Source organism: Brienomyrus brachyistius, chromosome 1, assembly GCF_023856365.1.
Source record: "Brienomyrus brachyistius isolate T26 chromosome 1, BBRACH_0.4, whole genome shotgun sequence".
NCBI lineage: Eukaryota > Metazoa > Chordata > Actinopteri > Osteoglossiformes > Mormyridae > Brienomyrus > Brienomyrus brachyistius.
Window position 1 is genome coordinate 32014430 of NC_064533.1, and position 20329 is coordinate 32034758.

General features: G+C 39.4%; 27 non-coding genes across 27 annotated transcripts; all 27 read right to left on the bottom strand.

Annotated features, from left to right (window-relative positions):
• Positions 1-371: 371 nt before the first annotated feature.
• Positions 372-444, bottom strand: trnak-uuu (transfer RNA lysine (anticodon UUU)). The gene has a single exon. It is a non-coding gene; the product is annotated as a tRNA-Lys (tRNA).
• A 686-nt stretch (positions 445-1130) lies between these two features.
• Positions 1131-1203, bottom strand: trnak-uuu (transfer RNA lysine (anticodon UUU)). Its single transcript has one exon. It is a non-coding gene; the product is annotated as a tRNA-Lys (tRNA).
• Positions 1204-1889: 686 nt separating this feature from the next.
• On the bottom strand, positions 1890-1962 carry trnak-uuu (transfer RNA lysine (anticodon UUU)). The gene has a single exon. It is a non-coding gene; the product is annotated as a tRNA-Lys (tRNA).
• A 686-nt stretch (positions 1963-2648) lies between these two features.
• Positions 2649-2721, bottom strand: trnak-uuu (transfer RNA lysine (anticodon UUU)). Its single transcript has one exon. It is a non-coding gene; the product is annotated as a tRNA-Lys (tRNA).
• A 686-nt stretch (positions 2722-3407) lies between these two features.
• trnak-uuu (transfer RNA lysine (anticodon UUU)) lies at positions 3408-3480 on the bottom strand. The gene has a single exon. It is a non-coding gene; the product is annotated as a tRNA-Lys (tRNA).
• Positions 3481-4167: 687 nt separating this feature from the next.
• trnak-uuu (transfer RNA lysine (anticodon UUU)) lies at positions 4168-4240 on the bottom strand. Its single transcript has one exon. It is a non-coding gene; the product is annotated as a tRNA-Lys (tRNA).
• Positions 4241-4926: 686 nt separating this feature from the next.
• trnak-uuu (transfer RNA lysine (anticodon UUU)) lies at positions 4927-4999 on the bottom strand. Its single transcript has one exon. It is a non-coding gene; the product is annotated as a tRNA-Lys (tRNA).
• Positions 5000-5685: 686 nt separating this feature from the next.
• trnak-uuu (transfer RNA lysine (anticodon UUU)) lies at positions 5686-5758 on the bottom strand. Its single transcript has one exon. It is a non-coding gene; the product is annotated as a tRNA-Lys (tRNA).
• Positions 5759-6445: 687 nt separating this feature from the next.
• On the bottom strand, positions 6446-6518 carry trnak-uuu (transfer RNA lysine (anticodon UUU)). The gene has a single exon. It is a non-coding gene; the product is annotated as a tRNA-Lys (tRNA).
• Positions 6519-7204: 686 nt separating this feature from the next.
• Positions 7205-7277, bottom strand: trnak-uuu (transfer RNA lysine (anticodon UUU)). The gene has a single exon. It is a non-coding gene; the product is annotated as a tRNA-Lys (tRNA).
• Positions 7278-7964: 687 nt separating this feature from the next.
• On the bottom strand, positions 7965-8037 carry trnak-uuu (transfer RNA lysine (anticodon UUU)). The gene has a single exon. It is a non-coding gene; the product is annotated as a tRNA-Lys (tRNA).
• A 687-nt stretch (positions 8038-8724) lies between these two features.
• trnak-uuu (transfer RNA lysine (anticodon UUU)) lies at positions 8725-8797 on the bottom strand. The gene has a single exon. It is a non-coding gene; the product is annotated as a tRNA-Lys (tRNA).
• A 687-nt stretch (positions 8798-9484) lies between these two features.
• On the bottom strand, positions 9485-9557 carry trnak-uuu (transfer RNA lysine (anticodon UUU)). The gene has a single exon. It is a non-coding gene; the product is annotated as a tRNA-Lys (tRNA).
• A 687-nt stretch (positions 9558-10244) lies between these two features.
• trnak-uuu (transfer RNA lysine (anticodon UUU)) lies at positions 10245-10317 on the bottom strand. The gene has a single exon. It is a non-coding gene; the product is annotated as a tRNA-Lys (tRNA).
• A 687-nt stretch (positions 10318-11004) lies between these two features.
• On the bottom strand, positions 11005-11077 carry trnak-uuu (transfer RNA lysine (anticodon UUU)). The gene has a single exon. It is a non-coding gene; the product is annotated as a tRNA-Lys (tRNA).
• A 687-nt stretch (positions 11078-11764) lies between these two features.
• Positions 11765-11837, bottom strand: trnak-uuu (transfer RNA lysine (anticodon UUU)). The gene has a single exon. It is a non-coding gene; the product is annotated as a tRNA-Lys (tRNA).
• Positions 11838-12524: 687 nt separating this feature from the next.
• trnak-uuu (transfer RNA lysine (anticodon UUU)) lies at positions 12525-12597 on the bottom strand. The gene has a single exon. It is a non-coding gene; the product is annotated as a tRNA-Lys (tRNA).
• Positions 12598-13284: 687 nt separating this feature from the next.
• trnak-uuu (transfer RNA lysine (anticodon UUU)) lies at positions 13285-13357 on the bottom strand. Its single transcript has one exon. It is a non-coding gene; the product is annotated as a tRNA-Lys (tRNA).
• A 687-nt stretch (positions 13358-14044) lies between these two features.
• Positions 14045-14117, bottom strand: trnak-uuu (transfer RNA lysine (anticodon UUU)). The gene has a single exon. It is a non-coding gene; the product is annotated as a tRNA-Lys (tRNA).
• A 687-nt stretch (positions 14118-14804) lies between these two features.
• Positions 14805-14877, bottom strand: trnak-uuu (transfer RNA lysine (anticodon UUU)). Its single transcript has one exon. It is a non-coding gene; the product is annotated as a tRNA-Lys (tRNA).
• Positions 14878-15563: 686 nt separating this feature from the next.
• Positions 15564-15636, bottom strand: trnak-uuu (transfer RNA lysine (anticodon UUU)). The gene has a single exon. It is a non-coding gene; the product is annotated as a tRNA-Lys (tRNA).
• A 687-nt stretch (positions 15637-16323) lies between these two features.
• trnak-uuu (transfer RNA lysine (anticodon UUU)) lies at positions 16324-16396 on the bottom strand. The gene has a single exon. It is a non-coding gene; the product is annotated as a tRNA-Lys (tRNA).
• A 687-nt stretch (positions 16397-17083) lies between these two features.
• On the bottom strand, positions 17084-17156 carry trnak-uuu (transfer RNA lysine (anticodon UUU)). Its single transcript has one exon. It is a non-coding gene; the product is annotated as a tRNA-Lys (tRNA).
• A 687-nt stretch (positions 17157-17843) lies between these two features.
• Positions 17844-17916, bottom strand: trnak-uuu (transfer RNA lysine (anticodon UUU)). Its single transcript has one exon. It is a non-coding gene; the product is annotated as a tRNA-Lys (tRNA).
• A 687-nt stretch (positions 17917-18603) lies between these two features.
• trnak-uuu (transfer RNA lysine (anticodon UUU)) lies at positions 18604-18676 on the bottom strand. The gene has a single exon. It is a non-coding gene; the product is annotated as a tRNA-Lys (tRNA).
• A 687-nt stretch (positions 18677-19363) lies between these two features.
• trnak-uuu (transfer RNA lysine (anticodon UUU)) lies at positions 19364-19436 on the bottom strand. Its single transcript has one exon. It is a non-coding gene; the product is annotated as a tRNA-Lys (tRNA).
• A 687-nt stretch (positions 19437-20123) lies between these two features.
• trnak-uuu (transfer RNA lysine (anticodon UUU)) lies at positions 20124-20196 on the bottom strand. Its single transcript has one exon. It is a non-coding gene; the product is annotated as a tRNA-Lys (tRNA).
• Positions 20197-20329: the final 133 nt, after the last annotated feature.

Here is a 20329-nt window from a genome sequence, read left to right on the forward strand (position 1 = left end):
GACAATTATTTTGATGTGCTATTACCATTCAATAGGAATTGCTGTATGGCAGTATGCTGACATTATCCTACTTGATTAAGGATTTCTAACCAGCACTGGTTAGAAAGGTATTCCAAGGGAGGGCAGGTTTATCCTTTACGTTTTAAACTGATGTACAATTCCGTTCAAAGCCAGAACGACATCTTATTTAAGTGGAAGAACCACAATTGACTTAATACATTTCATGTTTGTGGAAAATACTATCGGTATACATTCAAAACTTGCCAAGCCATCCTGGATGTCACCATGACATGCAGCAAGACTTTGACCTGCTTTTTGAATAATTAAAAGAACTCCACAAGATTGACATCCTGGAGAACACTAGGGAACACTGCCCAAACAGGGACTTGAACTCTGGACCCTCAGATTAAAAGTCTGATGCTCTACCGACTGAGCTACCCAGGCTTCAGGAAATACTCCCATATGTTTGAACTCAACTTCCAGAGGAAACCCACGTCACATCCAAAAACATTGCAACACCCAATGTCGGGAAACTTTATAACTGATAACTGGCATTCTTAAGACTAGGCCGGATTAGAAAATATTGAATGAGAACGAATGCTATTCTAGAAGACAACAAGACCATGTGCCAAGATCTGATGTCATAACTGATAAAAATATGTCACGTTAGGTACAATGGGATGTGTAACGAGCGAGCGAAAATCAAGTTGAAAAAATGTGGCATTATCCTAACAAGTTATTGGACAGTGTCTTCTCAAAGAAAATTATTTTGATGTGCTACTACCATTCAATAGGAATTGCTGTATGGCAGTATGCTGACATTATCCTACTTGATTAAGGATTTCTAACCAGCACTGGTTAGAAAGGTATTCCAAGGGAGGGCAGGTTTATCCTTTACGTTTTAAACTGATGTACAATTCCGTTCAAAGCCAGAACCACATCTTATATAAGTGGAAGAACCACAATTGACTTAATACATTTCATGTTTGTGGAAAATACTATCGGTATACATTCAAAACTTGCCAAGCCATCCTGGATGTCACCATGACATGCAGCAAGACTTTGACCAGCTTTTTGAATAATTAAAAGAACTCCACAAGATTGACATCCTGGAGAACACTAGGAGACACTGCCCGAACAGGGACTTGAACCCTGGACCCTAAGATTAAAAGTCTGATGCTCTACCGACTGAGCTACCCAGGCTTCAGGAAATGCTGCCATATGTTTGAACTCAACTTCCAGAGGAAACCCACGTCACATCAAAAACATTGCAACCACCAATGTCGGGACACTTTATAACTAATAACTGGCATTCTTAAGACTGGGCCGGATTAGAAAATATTGAATGAGAACGAATGCTATTCTAGAAGACAAACAAGACCATGTGCCAAGATCTGATGTCATAACTGATAAAAATATGTCACGTTAGGTACAATGGGATGTGTAACGAGCGAGCTAAAATCAAGTTGAAAAAATGTGGCATTATCCTAACAAGTTATTGGACAGTGTCTTCTCAAAGATAATTATTTTGATGTGCTCTTACCATTCAATAGGAATTGCTGTATGGCAGTATGCTGACATTATCCTACTTGATTAAGGATTTCTAACCAGCACTGGTTAGAAAGGTATTCCAAGGGAAGGCAGGTTTATCCTTTACGTTTTAAACTGATGTACAATTCCGTTCAAAGCCAGAACCACATCTTATATAAGTGGAAGAACCACAATTGACTTAATACATTTCATGTTTGTGGAAAATACTATCGGTATACATTCAAAACTTGCCAAGCCATCCTGGATGTCAACATGACATGCAGCAAGACTTTGACCTGCTTGTTTAATAATTAAAAGAACTCCACAAGCTTGACATCATGGAGAACACTAGGGGACGCTGCCCGAATAGGGACTTGAACCCTGGACCCTCAGATTAAAAGTCTGATGCTCTACCAACTGAGCTACCCAGGCTTCAGGAAATACTGCCATATGTTTGAACTCAACTTCCAGAAGAAACCCACGTCACATCCAAAAACATTGCAACACCCAATGTCGGGAAATTTTATAACTGATAACTGGCATTCTTAAGACTAGGCCGGATTAGAAAATATTGAATGAGAACGAATGCTATTCTAGAAGACAACAAGACCATGTGCCAAGATCTGATGTCATAACTGATAAAAATATGTCACGTTAGGTACAATGGGATGTGTAACGAGCGAGCGAAAATCAAGTTGAAAAAATGTGGCATTATCCTAACAAGTTATTGGACAGTGTCTTCTCAAAGAAAATTATTTTGATGTGCTACTACCATTCAATAGGAATTGCTGTATGGCAGTATGCTGACATTATCCTACTTGATTAAGGATTTCTAACCAGCACTGGTTAGAAAGGTATTCCAAGGGAGGGCAGGTTTATCCTTTACGTTTTAAACTGATGTACAATTCCGTTCAAAGCCAGAACCACATCTTATATAAGTGGAAGAACCACAATTGACTTAATACATTTCATGTTTGTGGAAAATACTATCGGTATACATTCAAAACTTGCCAAGCCATCCTGGATGTCACCATGACATGCAGCAAGATTTTGACCAGCTTTTTGAATAATTAAAAGAATTCCACAAGATTGACATCCTGGAGAACACTAGGAGACACTGCCCGAACAGGGACTTGAACCCTGGACCCTAAGATTAAAAGTCTGATGCTCTACCGACTGAGCTACCCAGGCTTCAGGAAATACTGCCATATGTTTGAACTCAACTTCCAGAGGAAACCCACGTCACATCAAAAACATTGCAACCACCAATGTCGGGACACTTTATAACTAATAACTGGCATTCTTAAGACTGGGCCGGATTAGAAAATATTGAATGAGAACGAATGCTATTCTAGAAGACAAACAAGACCATGTGCCAAGATCTGATGTCATAACTGATAAAAATATGTCACGTTAGGTACAATGGGATGTGTAACGAGCGAGCTAAAATCAAGTTGAAAAAATGTGGCATTATCCTAACAAGTTATTGGACAGTGTCTTCTCAAAGATAATTATTTTGATGTGCTCTTACCATTCAATAGGAATTGCTGTATGGCAGTATGCTGACATTATCCTACTTGATTAAGGATTTCTAACCAGCACTGGTTAGAAAGGTATTCCAAGGGAAGGCAGGTTTATCCTTTACGTTTTAAACTGATGTACAATTCCGTTCAAAGCCAGAACCACATCTTATATAAGTGGAAGAACCACAATTGACTTAATACATTTCATGTTTGTGGAAAATACTATCGGTATACATTCAAAACTTGCCAAGCCATCCTGGATGGCAACATGACATGCAGCAAGACTTTGACCTGCTTGTTGAATAATTAAAAGAACTCCACAAGCTTGACATCATGGAGAACACTAGGGGACGCTGCCCGAATAGGGACTTGAACCCTGGACCCTCAGATTAAAAGTCTGATGCTCTACCGACTGAGCTACCCAGGCTTCAGGAAATACTGCCATATGTTTGAACTCAACTTCCAGAAGAAACCCACGTCACATCCAAAAACATTGCAACACCCAATGTCGGGAAATTTTATAACTGATAACTGGCATTCTTAAGACTAGGCCGGATTAGAAAATATTGAATGAGAACGAATGCTATTCTAGAAGACAAACAAGACCATGTGCCAAGATCTGATGTCATAACTGATAAAAATATGTCACGTTAGGTACAATGGGATGTGTAACGAGCGAGCGAAAATCAAGTTGAAAAAAAGTGGCATTATCCTAACAAGTTATTGGACAGTGTCTTCTCAAAGACAATTATTTTGATGTGCTACTACCATTCAATAGGAATTGCTGTATAGCAGTCTGCTGACATTATCCTACTTGATTAAGGATTTCTAACCAGCACTGGTTAGAAAGGTATTCCAAGGGAGGGCAGGTTTATCCTTTACGTTTTAAACTGATGTACAATTCCGTTCTAAGCCAGAACCACATCTTATTTAAGTGGAAGAACCACAATTGACTTAATACATTTCATGTTTGTGGAAAATACTATCGGTATACATTCAAAACTTGCCAAGCCATCCTGGATGTCAACATGACATGCAGCAAGACTTTGACCTGCTTGTTGAATAATTAAAAGGACTCCACAAGCTTGACATCATGGAGAACACTAGGGGACGCTGCCCGAATAGGGACTTGAACCCTGGACCCTCAGATTAAAAGTCTGATGCTCTACCGACTGAGCTACCCAGGCTTCAGGAAATGCTGCCATATGTTTGAACTCAACTTCCAGAAGAAACCCACGTCACATCCAAAAACATTGCAACACCCAATGTCGGGAAATTTTATAACTGATAACTGGCATTCTTAAGACTAGGCCGGATTAGAAAATATTGAATGAGAACGAATGCTATTCTAGAAGACAACAAGACCATGTGCCAAGATCTGATGTCATAACTGATAAAAATATGTCACGTTAGGTACAATGGGATGTGTAACGAGCGAGCGAAAATCAAGTTGAAAAAATGTGGCATTATCCTAACAAGTTATTGGACAGTGTCTTCTCAAAGAAAATTATTTTGATGTGCTACTACCATTCAATAGGAATTGCTGTATGGCAGTATGCTGACATTATCCTACTTGATTAAGGATTTCTAACCAGCACTGGTTAGAAAGGTATTCCAAGGGAGGGCAGGTTTATCCTTTACGTTTTAAACTGATGTACAATTCCGTTCAAAGCCAGAACCACATCTTATATAAGTGGAAGAACCACAATTGACTTAATACATTTCATGTTTGTGGAAAATACTATCGGTATACATTCAAAACTTGCCAAGCCATCCTGGATGTCACCATGACATGCAGCAAGACTTTGACCAGCTTTTTGAATAATTTAAAGAATTCCACAAGATTGACATCCTGGAGAACACTAGGAGACACTGCCCGAACAGGGACTTGAACCCTGGACCCTAAGATTAAAAGTCTGATGCTCTACCGACTGAGCTACCCAGGCTTCAGGAAATATTGCCATATGTTTGAACTCAACTTCCAGAGGAAACCCACGTCACATCAAAAACATTGCAACCACCAATGTCGGGAAACTTTATAACTGATAACTGACATTCTTAAGACTAGGCCAGATTAGAAAATATTGAATGAGAACGAATGCTATTCTAGAAGACAAACAAGACCATGTGCCAAGATCTGATGTCATAACTGATAAAAATATGTCACGTTAGGTACAATGGGATGTGTAACGAGCGAGCTAAAATCAAGTTGAAAAAATGTGGCATTATCCTAACAAGTTATTGGACAGTGTCTTCTCAAAGATAATTATTTTGATGTGCTCTTACCATTCAATAGGAATTGCTGTATGGCAGTATGCTGACATTATCCTACTTGATTAAGGATTTCTAACCAGCACTGGTTAGAAAGGTATTCCAAGGGAGGGCAGGTTTATCCTTTACGTTTTAAACTGATGTACAATTCCGTTCTAAGCCAGAACCACATCTTATTTAAGTGGAAGAACCACAATTGACTTAATAAATTTCATGTTTGTGGAAAATACTATCGGTATACATTCAAAACTTGCCAAGCCATCCTGGATGTCACCATGACATGCAGCAAGACTTTGACCTGCTTGTTGAATAATTAAAAGAACTCCACTAGCTTGACATCATGGAGAACACTAGGGGACGCTGCCCGAACAGGGACTTGAACCCTGGACCCTCAGATTAAAAGTCTGATGCTCTACCAACTGAGCTACCCAGGCTTCAGGAAACACTGCCATATGTTTGAACTCAACTTCCAGAAGAAACCCACGTCACATCCAAAAACATCGCAACCACCAATGTCGGGAAACTTTATAACTGATAACTGGCATTCTTAAGACTAGGCCAGATTAGAAAATATTGAATGAGAACGAATGCTATTCTGGAAGACAAACAAGACCATGTGCCAAGATCTGATGTCATAACTGATAAAAATATGTCACGTTAGGTACAATGGGATGTGTAACGAGCGAGCGAAAATCAAGTTGAAAAAATGTGGCATTATCCTAACAAGTTATTGGACAGTGTCTTCTCAAAGAAAATTATTTTGATGTGCTACTACCATTCAATAGGAATTGCTGTATGGCAGTATGCTGACATTATCCTACTTGATTAAGGATTTCTAACCAGCACTGGTTAGAAAGGTATTCCAAGGGAGGGCAGGTTTATCCTTTACGTTTTAAACTGATGTACAATTCCGTTCAAAGCCAGAACCACATCTTATATAAGTGGAAGAACCACAATTGACTTAATACATTTCATGTTTGTGGAAAATACTATCGGTATACATTCAAAACTTGCCAAGCCATCCTGGATGTCACCATGACATGCAGCAAGACTTTGACCAGCTTTTTGAATAATTTAAAGAATTCCACAAGATTGACATCCTGGAGAACACTAGGAGACACTGCCCGAACAGGGACTTGAACCCTGGACCCTAAGATTAAAAGTCTGATGCTCTACCGACTGAGCTACCCAGGCTTCAGGAAATATTGCCATATGTTTGAACTCAACTTCCAGAGGAAACCCACGTCACATCAAAAACATTGCAACCACCAATGTCGGGAAACTTTATAACTGATAACTGACATTCTTAAGACTAGGCCAGATTAGAAAATATTGAATGAGAACGAATGCTATTCTAGAAGACAAACAAGACCATGTGCCAAGATCTGATGTCATAACTGATAAAAATATGTCACGTTAGGTACAATGGGATGTGTAACGAGCGAGCTAAAATCAAGTTGAAAAAATGTGGCATTATCCTAACAAGTTATTGGACAGTGTCTTCTCAAAGATAATTATTTTGATGTGCTCTTACCATTCAATAGGAATTGCTGTATGGCAGTATGCTGACATTATCCTACTTGATTAAGGATTTCTAACCAGCACTGGTTAGAAAGGTATTCCAAGGGAGGGCAGGTTTATCCTTTACGTTTTAAACTGATGTACAATTCCGTTCTAAGCCAGAACCACATCTTATTTAAGTGGAAGAACCACAATTGACTTAATAAATTTCATGTTTGTGGAAAATACTATCGGTATACATTCAAAACTTGCCAAGCCATCCTGGATGTCACCATGACATGCAGCAAGACTTTGACCTGCTTGTTGAATAATTAAAAGAACTCCACTAGCTTGACATCATGGAGAACACTAGGGGACGCTGCCCGAACAGGGACTTGAACCCTGGACCCTCAGATTAAAAGTCTGATGCTCTACCAACTGAGCTACCCAGGCTTCAGGAAACACTGCCATATGTTTGAACTCAACTTCCAGAAGAAACCCACGTCACATCCAAAAACATCGCAACCACCAATGTCGGGAAACTTTATAACTGATAACTGGCATTCTTAAGACTAGGCCAGATTAGAAAATATTGAATGAGAACGAATGCTATTCTGGAAGACAAACAAGACCATGTGCCAAGATCTGATGTCATAACTGATAAAAATATGTCACGTTAGGTACAATGGGATGTGTAACGAGCGAGCGAAAATCAAGTTGAAAAAATGTGGCATTAGCCTAACAAGTTATTGGACAGTGTCTTCTCAAAGATAATTATTTTGATGTGCTCTTACCATTCAATAGGAATTGCTGTATGGCAGTATGCTGACATTATCCTACTTGATTAAGGATTTCTAACCAGCACTGGTTAGAAAGGTATTCCAAGGGAGGGCAGGTTTATCCTTTACGTTTTAAACTGATGTACAATTCCGTTCAAAGCCAGAACCACATCTTATTTAAGTGGAAGAACCACAATTGACTTAATACATTTCATGTTTGTGGAAAATACTATCGGTATACATTCAAAACTTGCCAAGCCATCCTGGATGTCACCATGACATGCAGCAAGACTTTGACCTGCTTGTTGAATAATTAAAAGAACTCCACAAGCTTGACATCATGGAGAACACTAGGGGACGCTGCCCGAACAGGGACTTGAACCCTGGACCCTCAGAATAAAAGTCTGATGCTCTACCGACTGAGCTACCCAGGCTTCAGGAAATACTGCCATATGTTTGAACTCAACTTCCAGAAGAAACCCACGTCACATCCAAAAACATTGCAACACCCAATGTCGGGAAACTTTATAACTGATAACTGGCATTCTTAAGACTAGGCCGGATTAGAAAATATTGAATGAGAACGAATGCTATTCTAGAAGACAAACAAGACCATGTGCCAAGATCTGATTTCATAACTGATAAAAATATGTCACGTTAGGTACAATGGGATGTGTAACGAGCGAGCGAAAATCAAGTTGAAAAAATGTGGCATTATCCTAACAAGTTATTGGACAGTTTCTTCTCAAAGACAATTATTTTGATGTGCTATTACCATTCAATAGGAATTGCTGTATGGCAGTATGCTGACATTATCCTACTTGATTAAGGATTTCTAACCAGCACTGGTTAGAAAGGTATTCCAAGGGAAGGCAGGTTTATCCTTTACGTTTTAAACTGATGTACAAGTCCGTTCAAAGCCAGAACCACATCTTATATAAGTGGAAGAACCACAATTGACTTAATACATTTCATGTTTGTGGAAAATACTATCGGTATACATTCAAAACTTGCCAAGCCATCCTGGATGTCACCATGACATGCAGCAAGACTTTGACCTGCTTTTTGAATAATTAAAAGAACTCCACAAGATTGACATCCTGGAGAACACTAGGGGACGCTGCCCGAACAGGGACTTGAACCCTGGACCCTCAGATTAAAAGTCTGATGCTCTACCGACTGAGCTACCCAGGCTTCAGGAAATACTGCCATATGTTTGAACTCAACTTCCAGAGGAAACCCACGTCACATCCAAAAACATTGCAACCACCAATGTCAGGAAACTTTATAACTGATAACTGGCATTCTTAAGAGTAGGCCGGATTAGAAAATATTGAATGAGAACGAATGCTATTCTAGAAGACAAACAAGACCATGTGCCAAGATCTGATTTCATAACTGATAAAAATATGTCACGTTAGGTACAATGGGATGTGTAACGAGCGAGCGAAAATCAAGTTGAAAAAATGTGGCATTATCCTAACAAGTTATTGGACAGTTTCTTCTCAAAGACAATTATTTTGATGTGCTATTACCATTCAATAGGAATTGCTGTATGGCAGTATGCTGACATTATCCGACTTGATTAAGGATTTCTAACCAGCACTGGTTAGAAAGGTATTCCAAGGGAAGGCAGGTTTATCCTTTACGTTTTAAACTGATGTACAATTCCGTTCAAAGCCAGAACCACATCTTATATAAGTGGAAGAACCACAATTGACTTAATACATTTCATGTTTGTGGAAAATACTATCGGTATACATTCAAAACTTGCCAAGCCATCCTGGATGTCACCATGACATGCAGCAAGACTTTGACCTGCTTTTTGAATAATTAAAAGAACTCCACAAGATTTACATCCTGGAGAACACTAGGGGACGCTGCCCGAACAGGGACTTGAACCCTGGACCCTCAGATTAAAAGTCTGATGCTCTACCGACTGATCTACCCAGGCTTCAGGAAATACTGCCATATGTTTGAACTCAACTTCCAGAGGAAACCCACGTCACATCCAAAAACATTGCAACCACCAATGTCAGGAAACTTTATAACTGATAACTGGCATTCTTAAGAGTAGGCCGGATTAGAAAATATTGAATGAGAACGAATGCTATTCTAGAAGACAAACAAGACCATGTGCCAAGATCTGATGTCATAACTGATAAAAATATGTCACGTTAGGTACAATGGGATGTGTAACGAGCGAGCGAAAATCAAGTTGAAAAAATGTGGCATTATCCTAACAAGTTATTGGACAGTTTCTTCTCAAAGACAATTATTTTGATGTGCTATTACCATTCAATAGGAATTGCTGTATGGCAGTCTGCTGACATTATCCTACTTGATTAAGGATTTCTAACCAGCACTGGTTAGAAAGGTATTCCAAGGGAGGGCAGGTTTATCCTTTATGATTTAAACTGATGTACAATTCCATTCAAAGCCAGAACCACATCTTATTTAAGAGCAAGAAGCACAATTGACTTAATACATTTCATGTTTGTGGAAAATACTGTCTGTATACATTCAAAACTTGCCAAGCCATCCTGGATGTCACCATGACATGCAGCAAGACTTTGACCTGCTTTTTGAATAATTAAAAGAACTCCACAAGATTGACATCCTGGAGAACACTAGGGGACGCTGCCCGAACAGGGACTTGAACCCTGGACCCTCAGATTAAAAGTCTGATGCTCTACCGACTGAGCTACCCAGGCTTCAGGAAATACTGCCATATGTTTGAACTCAACTTCCAGAGGAAACCCACGTCACATCCAAAAACATTGCAACCACCAATGTCAGGAAACTTTATAACTGATAACTGGCATTCTTAAGACTAGGCCAGATTAGAAAATATTGAATGAGAACGAATGCTATTCTGGAAGACAAACAAGACCATGTGCCAAGATCTGATGTCATAACTGATAAAAATATGTCACGTTAGGTACAATGGGATGTGTAACGAGCGAGCGAAAATCAAGTTGAAAAAATGTGGCATTAGCCTAACAAGTTATTGGACAGTGTCTTCTCAAAGATAATTATTTTGATGTGCTCTTACCATTCAATAGGAATTGCTGTATGGCAGTATGCTGACATTATCCTACTTGATTAAGGATTTCTAACCAGCACTGGTTAGAAAGGTATTCCAAGGGAGGGCAGGTTTATCCTTTACGTTTTAAACTGATGTACAATTCCGTTCAAAGCCAGAACCACATCTTATTTAAGTGGAAGAACCACAATTGACTTAATACATTTCATGTTTGTGGAAAATACTATCGGTATACATTCAAAACTTGCCAAGCCATCCTGGATGTCACCATGACATGCAGCAAGACTTTGACCTGCTTGTTGAATAATTAAAAGAACTCCACAAGCTTGACATCATGGAGAACACTAGGGGACGCTGCCCGAACAGGGACTTGAACCCTGGACCCTCAGAATAAAAGTCTGATGCTCTACCGACTGAGCTACCCAGGCTTCAGGAAATACTGCCATATGTTTGAACTCAACTTCCAGAAGAAACCCACGTCACATCCAAAAACATTGCAACACCCAATGTCGGGAAACTTTATAACTGATAACTGGCATTCTTAAGACTAGGCCGGATTAGAAAATATTGAATGAGAACGAATGCTATTCTAGAAGACAAACAAGACCATGTGCCAAGATCTGATTTCATAACTGATAAAAATATGTCACGTTAGGTACAATGGGATGTGTAACGAGCGAGCGAAAATCAAGTTGAAAAAATGTGGCATTATCCTAACAAGTTATTGGACAGTTTCTTCTCAAAGACAATTATTTTGATGTGCTATTACCATTCAATAGGAATTGCTGTATGGCAGTATGCTGACATTATCCTACTTGATTAAGGATTTCTAACCAGCACTGGTTAGAAAGGTATTCCAAGGGAAGGCAGGTTTATCCTTTACGTTTTAAACTGATGTACAAGTCCGTTCAAAGCCAGAACCACATCTTATATAAGTGGAAGAACCACAATTGACTTAATACATTTCATGTTTGTGGAAAATACTATCGGTATACATTCAAAACTTGCCAAGCCATCCTGGATGTCACCATGACATGCAGCAAGACTTTGACCTGCTTTTTGAATAATTAAAAGAACTCCACAAGATTGACATCCTGGAGAACACTAGGGGACGCTGCCCGAACAGGGACTTGAACCCTGGACCCTCAGATTAAAAGTCTGATGCTCTACCGACTGATCTACCCAGGCTTCAGGAAATACTGCCATATGTTTGAACTCAACTTCCAGAGGAAACCCACGTCACATCCAAAAACATTGCAACCACCAATGTCAGGAAACTTTATAACTGATAACTGGCATTCTTAAGAGTAGGCCGGATTAGAAAATATTGAATGAGAACGAATGCTATTCTAGAAGACAAACAAGACCATGTGCCAAGATCTGATGTCATAACTGATAAAAATATGTCACGTTAGGTACAATGGGATGTGTAACGAGCGAGCGAAAATCAAGTTGAAAAAATGTGGCATTATCCTAACAAGTTATTGGACAGTTTCTTCTCAAAGACAATTATTTTGATGTGCTATTACCATTCAATAGGAATTGCTGTATGGCAGTCTGCTGACATTATCCTACTTGATTAAGGATTTCTAACCAGCACTGGTTAGAAAGGTATTCCAAGGGAGGGCAGGTTTATCCTTTATGATTTAAACTGATGTACAATTCCATTCAAAGCCAGAACCACATCTTATTTAAGAGCAAGAAGCACAATTGACTTAATACATTTCATGTTTGTGGAAAATACTGTCTGTATACATTCAAAACTTGCCAAGCCATCCTGGATGTCACCATGACATGCAGCAAGACTTTGACCTGCTTTTTGAATAATTAAAAGAACTCCACAAGATTGACATCCTGGAGAACACTAGGGGACGCTGCCCGAACAGGGACTTGAACCCTGGACCCTCAGATTAAAAGTCTGATGCTCTACCGACTGAGCTACCCAGGCTTCAGGAAATACTGCCATATGTTTGAACTCAACTTCCAGAGGAAACCCACGTCACATCCAAAAACATTGCAACCACCAATGTCAGGAAACTTTATAACTGATAACTGGCATTCTTAAGAGTAGGCCGGATTAGAAAATATTGAATGAGAACGAATGCTATTCTAGAAGACAAACAAGACCATGTGCCAAGATCTGATGTCATAACTGATAAAAATATGTCACGTTAGGTACAATGGGATGTGTAACGAGCGAGCTAAAATCAAGTTGAAAAAATGTGGCATTATCCTAACAAGTTATTGGACAGTGTCTTCTCAAAGATAATTATTTTGATGTGCTCTTACCATTCAATAGGAATTGCTGTATGGCAGTATGCTGACATTATCCTACTTGATTAAGGATTTCTAACCAGCACTGGTTAGAAAGGTATTCCAAGGGAAGGCAGGTTTATCCTTTACGTTTTAAACTGATGTACAATTCCGTTCAAAGCCAGAACCACATCTTATATAAGTGGAAGAACCACAATTGACTTAATACATTTCATGTTTGTGGAAAATACTATCGGTATACATTCAAAACTTGCCAAGCCATCCTGGATGTCACCATGACATGCAGCAAGACTTTGACCTGCTTGTTGAATAATTAAAAGAACTCCACAAGCTTGACATCATGGAGAACACTAGGGGACGCTGCCCGAACAGGGACTTGAACCCTGGACCCTCAGATTAAAAGTCTGATGCTCTACCGACTGAGCTACCCAGGCTTCAGGAAATACTGCCATATGTTTGAACTCAACTTCCAGAAGAAACCCACGTCACATCCAAAAACATTGCAACACCCAATGTCGGGAAACTTTATAACTGATAACTGGCATTCTTAAGACTAGGCCGGATTAGAAAATATTGAATGAGAACGAATGCTATTCTAGAAGACAAACAAGACCATGTGCCAAGATCTGATGTCATAACTGATAAAAATATGTCACGTTAGGTACAATGGGATGTGTAACGAGCGAGCGAAAATCAAGTTGAAAAAATGTGGCATTATCCTAACAAGTTATTGGACAGTTTCTTCTCAAAGACAATTATTTTGATGTGCTATTACCATTCAATAGGAATTGCTGTATGGCAGTATGCTGACATTATCCTACTTGATTAAGGATTTCTAACCAGCACTGGTTAGAAAGGTATTCCAAGGGAAGGCAGGTTTATCCTTTACGTTTTAAACTGATGTACAATTCCGTTCAAAGCCAGAACCACATCTTATATAAGTGGAAGAACCACAATTGACTTAATACATTTCATGTTTGTGGAAAATACTATCGGTATACATTCAAAACTTGCCAAGCCATCCTGGATGTCACCATGACATGCAGCAAGACTTTGACCTGCTTTTTGAATAATTAAAAGAACTCCACAAGATTGACATCCTGGAGAACACTAGGGGACGCTGCCCAAACAGGGACTTGAACCCTGGACCCTCAGATTAAAAGTCTGATGCTCTACCGACTGAGCTACCCAGGCTTCAGAAAATACTGCCATATGTTTGAACTCGACTTCCAGAGGAAACCCACGTCACATCCAAAAACATTGCAACCACCAATGTCAGGAAACTTTATAACTGATAACTGGCATTCTTAAGAGTAGGCCGGATTAGAAAATATTGAATGAGAACGAATGCTATTCTAGAAGACAAACAAGACCATGTGCCAAGATCTGATGTCATAACTGATAAAAATATGTCACGTTAGGTACAATGGGATGTGTAACGAGCGAGCGAAAATCAAGTTGAAAAAATGTGGCATTATCCTAACAAGTTATTGGACAGTTTCTTCTCAAAGACAATTATTTTGATGTGCTATTACCATTCAATAGGAATTGCTGTATGGCAGTATGCTGACATTATCCTACTTGATTAAGGATTTCTAACCAGCACTGGTTAGAAAGGTATTCCAAGGGAAGGCAGGTTTATCCTTTACGTTTTAAACTGATGTACAATTCCGTTCAAAGCCAGAACCACATCTTATATAAGTGGAAGAACCACAATTGACTTAATACATTTCATGTTTGTGGAAAATACTATCGGTATACATTCAAAACTTGCCAAGCCATCCTGGATGTCACCATGACATGCAGCAAGACTTTGACCTGCTTTTTGAATAATTAAAAGAACTCCACAAGATTGACATCCTGGAGAACACTAGGGGACGCTGCCCAAACAGGGACTTGAACCCTGGACCCTCAGATTAAAAGTCTGATGCTCTACCGACTGAGCTACCCAGGCTTCAGAAAATACTGCCATATGTTTGAACTCGACTTCCAGAGGAAACCCACGTCACATCAAAAACATTGCAACCACCAATGTCAGGAAACTTTATAACTGATAACTGGCATTCTTAAGACTAGGCCGGATTAGAAAATATTGAATGAGAACGAATGCTATTCTAGAAGACAAACAAGACCATGTGCCAAGATCTGATGTCATAACTGATAAAAATATGTCACGTTAGGTACAATGGGATGTGTAACGAGCGAGTGAAAATCAAGTTGAAAAAATGTGGCATTATCCTAACAAGTTATTGGACAGTGTCTTCTCAAAGACAATTATTTTGATGTGCTATTACCATTCAATAGGAATTGCTGTATGGCAGTCTGCTGACATTATCCTACTTGATTAAGGATTTCTAACCAGCACTGGTTAGAAAGGTATTCCAAGGGAGGGCAGGTTTATCCTTTATGATTTAAACTGATGTACAATTCCATTCAAAGCCAGAACCACATCTTATATAAGTGGAAGAACCACAATTGACTTAATACATTTCATGTTTCTGGAAAATACTATCGGTATACATTCAAAACTTGCCAAGCCATCCTGGATGTCACCATGACATGCAGCAAGACTTTGACCTGCTTGTTGAATAATTAAAAGAACTCCACAAGCTTGACATCATGGAGAACACTAGGGGACGCTGCCCGAACAGGGACTTGAACCCTGGACTCTCAGATTAAAAGTCTGATGCTCTACCAACTGAGCTACCCAGGCTTCAGGAAATACTGCAATATGTTTGAACTCAACTTCCAGAAGAAACCCACGTCACATCCAAAAACATTGCAACCACCAATGTCGGGAAACTTTATAACTGATAACTGACATTCTTAAGACTAGGCCAGATTAGAAAATATTGAATGAGAACGAATGCTATTCTAGAAGACAAACAAGACCATGTGCCAAGATCTGATGTCATAACTGATAAAAATATGTCACGTTAGGTACAATGGGATGTGTAACGAGCGAGCGAAAATCAAGTTGAAAAAATGTGGCATTAGCCTAACAAGTTATTGGACAGTGTCTTCTCAAAGATAATTATTTTGATGTGCTCTTACCATTCAATAGGAATTGCTGTATGGCAGTATGCTGACATTATCCTACTTGATTAAGGATTTCTAACCAGCACTGGTTAGAAAGGTATTCCAAGGGAAGGCAGGTTTATCCTTTACGTTTTAAACTGATGTACAATTCCGTTCAAAGCCAGAACCACATCTTATATAAGTGGAAGAACCACAATTGACTTAATACATTTCATGTTTGTGGAAAATACTATCGGTATACATTCAAAACTTGCCAAGCCATCCTGGATGTCACCATGACATGCAGCAAGACTTTGACCTGCTTGTTGAATAATTAAAAGAACTCCACAAGCTTGACATCATGGAGAACACTAGGGGACGCTGCCCGAACAGGGACTTGAACCCTGGACCCTCAGATTAAAAGTCTGATGCTCTACCGACTGAGCTACCCAGGCTTCAGGAAATACTGCCATATGTTTGAACTCAACTTCCAGAAGAAACCCACGTCACATCCAAAAACATTGCAACACCCAATGTCGGGAAACTTTATAACTGATAACTGGCATTCTTAAGACTAGGCCGGATTAGAAAATATTGAATGAGAACGAATGCTATTCTAGAAGACAAACAAGACCATGTGCCAAGATCTGATGTCATAACTGATAAAAATATGTCACGTTAGGTACAATGGGATGTGTAACGAGCGAGCGAAAATCAAGTTGAAAAAATGTGGCATTATCCTAACAAGTTATTGGACAGTTTCTTCTCAAAGACAATTATTTTGATGTGCTATTACCATTCAATAGGAATTGCTGTATGGCAGTCTGCTGACATTATCCTACTTGATTAAGGATTTCTAACCAGCACTGGTTAGAAAGGTATTCCAAGGGAAGTCAGATTTATCCTTTACGTTTTAAACTGATGTACAATTCCGTTCAAAGCCAGAACCACATCTTATATAAGTGGAAGAACCACAATTGACTTAATACATTTCATGTTTGTGGAAAATACTATCGGTATACATTCAAAACTTGCCAAGCCATCCTGGATGTCACCATGACATGCAGCAAGACTTTGACCTGCTTTTTGAATAATTAAAAGAACTCCACAAGATTGACATTCTGGAGAACATTAGGGGACGCTGCCCGAACACGGACTTGAACCCTGGACCCTCAGATTAAAAGTCTGATGCTCTACCGACTGAGCTACCCAGGTTTCAGGAAATACTGCCATATGTTTGAACTCAACTTCCAGAGGAAACCCACGTCACATCCAAAAACATTGCAACCACCAATGTCAGGAAACTTTATAACTGATAACTGGCATTCTTAAGAGTAGGCCGGATTAGAAAATATTGAATGAGAACGAATGCTATTCTAGAAGACAAACAAGACCATGTGCCAAGATCTGATGTCATAACTGATAAAAATATGTCACGTTAGGTACAATGGGATGTGTAACGAGCGAGCGAAAATCAAGTTGAAAAAATGTGGCATTATCCTAACAAGTTATTGGACAGTGTCTTCTCAAAGACAATTATTTTGATGTGCTATTACCATTCAATAGGAATTGCTGTATGGCAGTCTGCTGACATTATCCTACTTGATTAAGGATTTCTAACCAGCACTGGTTAGAAAGGTATTCCAAGGGAGGGCAGGTTTATTCTTTATGATTTAAACTGATGTACAATTCCATTCAAAGCCAGAACCACATCTTATTTAAGAGCAAGAACCACAATTGACTTAATACATTTCATGTTTGTGGAAAATACTGTCTGTATACATTCAAAACTTGCCAAGCCATCCTGGATGTCACCATGACATGCAGCAAGACTTTGACCTGCTTTTTGAAAAATTAAAAGAACTCCACAAGATTGACATCCTGGAGAACACTAGGGGACACTGCCCGAACAGGGACTTGAACCCTGGACCCTCAGATTAAAAGTCTGATGCTCTACCGACTGAGCTACCCAGGCTTCAGGACATACTGCCATATGTTTGAACTCAACTTCCAGAGGAAACCCACGTCACATCCAAAAACATTGCAACCACCAATGTCGGGACACTTTATAACTGATAACTGGCATTCTTAAGACTAGGCCGGATTAGAAAATATTGAATGAGAACGAATGCTATTCTAGAAGACAAACAAGACCATGTGCCAAGATCTGATGTCATAACTGATAAAAATATGTCACGTTAGGTACAATGGGATGTGTAACGAGCGAGCTAAAATCAAGTTGAAAAAATGTGGCATTATCCTAACAAGTTATTGGACAGTGTCTTCTCAAAGATAATTATTTTGATGTGCTCTTACCATTCAATAGGAATTGCTGTATGGCAGTATGCTGACATTATCCTACTTGATTAAGGATTTCTAACCAGCACTGGTTAGAAAGGTATTCCAAGGGAAGGCAGGTTTATCCTTTACGTTTTAAACTGATGTACAATTCCGTTCAAAGCCAGAACCACATCTTATATAAGTGGAAGAACCACAATTGGCTTAATACATTTCATGTTTGTGGAAAATACTATCGGTATACATTCAAAACTTGCCAAGCTATCCTGGATGTTACCATGACATGCAGCAAGACTTTGACCTGCTTGTTGAATAATTAAAAGAACTCCACAAGCTTGACATCATGGAGAACACTAGGGGACGCTGCCCAAACAGGGACTTGAACCCTGGACCCTCAGATTAAAAGTCTGATGCTCTACCGACTGAGCTACCCAGGCTTCAGGAAATACTGCCATATGTTTGAACTCAACTTCCAGAAGAAACCCACGTCACATCCAAAAACATTGCAACACCCAATGTCGGGAAACTTTATAACTGATAACTGGCATTCTTAAGACTAGGCAGGATTAGAAAATATTGAATGAGAACGAATGCTATTCTAGAAGACAAACAAGACCATGTGCCAAGATCTGATGTCATAACTGATAAAAATATGTAACGTTAGGTACAATGGGATGTGTAACGAGCGAGCGAAAATCAAGTTGAAAAAAAGTGGCATTATCCTAACAAGTTATTGGACAGTGTCTTCTCAAAGACAATTATTTTGATGTGCTACTACCATTCAATAGGAATTGCTGTATGGCAGTCTGCTGACATTATCCTACTTGATTAAGGATTTCTAACCAGCACTGGTTAGAAAGGTATTCCAAGGGAGGGCAGGTTTATCCTTTACGTTTTAAACTGATGTACAATTCCGTTCAAAGCCAGAACCACATCTTATTTAAGTGGAAGAACCACAATTGACTTAATACATTTCATGTTTGTGGAAAATACTATCGGTATACATTCAAAACTTGCCAAGCCATCCTGGATGTCACCATGACATGCAGCAAGACTTTGACCTGCTTGTTGAATAATTAAAAGAACTCCACAAGCTTGACATCATGGAGAACACTAGGGGACGCTGCCCGAACAGGGACTTGAACCCTGGACCCTCAGATTAAAAGTCTGATGCTCTACCAACTGAGCTACCCAGGCTTCAGGAAATACTGCCATATGTTTGAACTCAACTTCCAGAAGAAACCCACGTCACATCCAAAAACATTGCAACCACCAATGTCGGGAAACTTTATAACTGATAACTGACATTCTTAAGACTAGGCCAGATTAGAAAATATTGAATGAGAACGAATGCTATTCTAGAAGACAAACAAGACCATGTGCCAAGATCTGATGTCATAACTGATAAAAATATGTCACGTTAGGTACAATGGGATGTGTAACGAGCGAGCGAAAATCAAGTTGAAAAAATGTGGCATTAGCCTAACAAGTTATTGGACAGTGTCTTCTCAAAGATAATTATTTTGATGTGCTCTTACCATTCAATAGGAATTGCTGTATGGCAGTATGCTGACATTATCCTACTTGATTAAGGATTTCTAACCAGCACTGGTTAGAAAGGTATTCCAAGGGAAGGCAGGTTTATCCTTTACGTTTTAAACTGATGTACAATTCCGTTCAAAGCCAGAACCACATCTTATATAAGTGGAAGAACCACAATTGACTTAATACATTTCATGTTTGTGGAAAATACTATCGGTATACATTCAAAACTTGCCAAGCCATCCTGGATGTCACCATGACATGCAGCAAGACTTTGACCTGCTTGTTGAATAATTAAAAGAACTCCACAAGCTTGACATCATGGAGAACACTAGGGGACGCTGCCCGAACAGGGACTTGAACCCTGGACCCTCAGATTAAAAGTCTGATGCTCTACCGACTGAGCTACCCAGGCTTCAGGAAATACTGCCATATGTTTGAACTCAACTTCCAGAAGAAACCCACGTCACATCCAAAAACATTGCAACACCCAATGTCGGGAAACTTTATAACTGATAACTGGCATTCTTAAGACTAGGCCGGATTAG